Here is a 2,528-nt window from a genome sequence, read left to right on the forward strand (position 1 = left end):
GAGCCCCGTCCTCCATAGCCCCCTCCTCTCCATCCTGGAGCCCCCTCCTCCATAGCCCCCCCCTCTCCATCCTGGAGCCCCCTCCTCCATAGCCCCCCCCTCTCCATCCTGGAGCCCCCTCCTCCATAGCCCCCCCCTCTCCATCCTGGAGCCCCCTCCTCCATAGCCCCCCCCTCTCCATCCTGGAGCCCCCTCCTCCATAGCCCCCCCCTCTCCATCCTGGAGCCCCCTCCTCCATAGCCCCCCCCTCTCCATCCTGGAGCCCCCTCCTCCATAGCCCCCCCCTCTCCATCCTGGAGCCCCCTCCTCCATAGCCCCCCCCTCTCCATCCTGGAGCCCCCTCCTCCATAGCCCCCCCCTCTCCATCCTGGAGCCCCCTCCTCCATAGCCCCCTCCCCTCCATCCCGGAGCCCCCTCCTCCATAGCCCTGTCCCCTCCATCCTGGAGCCCCCTCCTCCATAGCCCCCTCCCCTCCATCCTGGAGCCCCCTCCTCCATAGCCCTGTCCCCTCCATCCTGGAGCCTCCTGCAGTCACGGGCACGAGGCCACCTTCCTCCTTGAAGCCGCCCTTTTTGGGGCCCTCTGCCAGCCCTGCTCGGGTTCTTTGTTGGGGGATCCCAGGCCTCTCCCCTTGGGGGTCTCTGGCCCTTTCTCCTGCTTTGACATCTCTGTTCCCTTAAGGGTCTGAGGCCGCGCTTGTCCCCCACACCACCTCTGACCTCCCTGGCCGGGGTCTCACCGTCCGCCCTGAGCTCCTTTCCCCTTGCGCTCCGTGGTGCTCTTTTCTGGCTCTGTAGCCGGAATGTCATTTGCTGTGCTTTTCTTACTGTTTTGAAATGGAAAACTGCAGCGCAGCTTTGCAGCCTTTTATCCCCCCATGTGTGGTTTAAAGTCCGACTTCTCCTCCAAGTCTCCTCAGGCTGCTTATGTGAAGTTTCAATTTCTAATTTTTCATTATTAACCTGTCCAAAATATTTTTATTTCTCTTGGGGATAACTGGGAGGGGGCGGGAGTGCAGTTATTATTTGCAAGTGTGCTGTTAGTTTCCAATCGTGAGGCTTTTCTAGTTTTGCTTCTGAGTGACTTGCTGCCTAAGGCCACCATGGTCAGAATGTGCACTGGAGTTCCAGAATTCCTTTCCTTATGAAACAGCCGCTCCTCCTGACCTCTCGTGATACTTTTTGCCTTGAAGTCTGCACCGAATCACACTCACATCACTGATTCTGCCTTTCAGTTCTACGTCCTCCTCTGCTTTGGGCTGTTGTTGTCTTGTATTTATTTCTAAATATGTTATAAACTCAATGTTTCTTGTGGTGGTTCTGCTGGTTACATGACGACCCAGGTATTTTGTCTGAAATCATTTGCATTTTGTCTTCGTTTTTGAAGAATATTTTCACTTCTGTAGAATGGAACGGTTGCTGATCACTTCTTTCTTTGCCATTCTGAAGCTACTGTTACAAGAACAAATTTTTCGGTTTTTCTGGTTTTTCTGTTTTTCATAACTTGTGTTGAAAGGTCGACCGTCACTTGGATTGTTGTTAGTTAAAATACTCTTTTCTGTTTTTTATAACAGTGTACCTAAAACCGGGTAATTTGTAAAGAAACAAAATTTATGTCTTACATTTCTGGAGGCTCGGAAGTCCGCGACTGAGAAGACCACCTCTGGTGAGGGTCTTCTTGCTGGTGGAAACTCTCTGCAGAGTCCTGAGTTTGTGCAGAGTCCTGCAGTTGGCATCACACGGGGTTGAGCATGCTAACGTAGGTCTCTCTTCTCCTCAAAAAGTCACCAACCCCACTCCCACAAACCCATTAATCCTTTAATTCATTAATCTTTGAATGGATTAATTTACTCATGAGGGCAAAACCCTCATTACTCAATCTCCTCTTAAAGACCCACCTCTCACTACCGTCACACTGGAGGTTAAGTTTCAACACGACATTCGGAGGGCACGAACATTCAAACCATAACAGGTTCTGTCTTTTTTTTTTTTCCCCCCCTTTTTTGTCTTTTTTCGTGTCCGGCAACGGATTGCAACCCTCGGTGTCGCGCCAGCACCTGGCTCAGCCAGTGAGCAGGAACCGGTCTGTATGTGGGATCCGAACCCTCGGTGGGAGCGCCGCTGCACTCCCAAGCGGTGCACTGTAGCAGTGTGCCACTGGGCCGGCCCAGGTTCTGTCTTTTTAAACTTTTTCTTCCTCAGTGTGTTAGTCGGTTTCTGTTGCTCATAATAAAATACATGGAACTGGGTAGACAGAAAATGAAATTTATTGCTTACAGTTTCTGAGGCTTCGACGTTTAACGTTCAGAGAACACATTTGGTGAGGGTTTTCTTTGGTGGTGGCTTTACAGCAACGCATGGGTCTCATGTGGCAGAAAATGGCAGAGCAGAGAGAGAGAGACCCTTGTTTGCTGTCCTTTTCAAGCCCTCAGAAACACAGCCCTGTCCACCATTTTTAATCTGTTCACTACTGCAGGGTCCTACACTCGGATCACCTCTTCAAGGCTCCACCTTCCAATTACTGTAATA

Source organism: Galeopterus variegatus, unplaced genomic scaffold (genome assembly GCF_000696425.1).
Source record: "Galeopterus variegatus unplaced genomic scaffold, G_variegatus-3.0.2 Scaffold5450, whole genome shotgun sequence".
NCBI classification, from domain to species: Eukaryota; Metazoa; Chordata; class Mammalia; order Dermoptera; family Cynocephalidae; genus Galeopterus; species Galeopterus variegatus.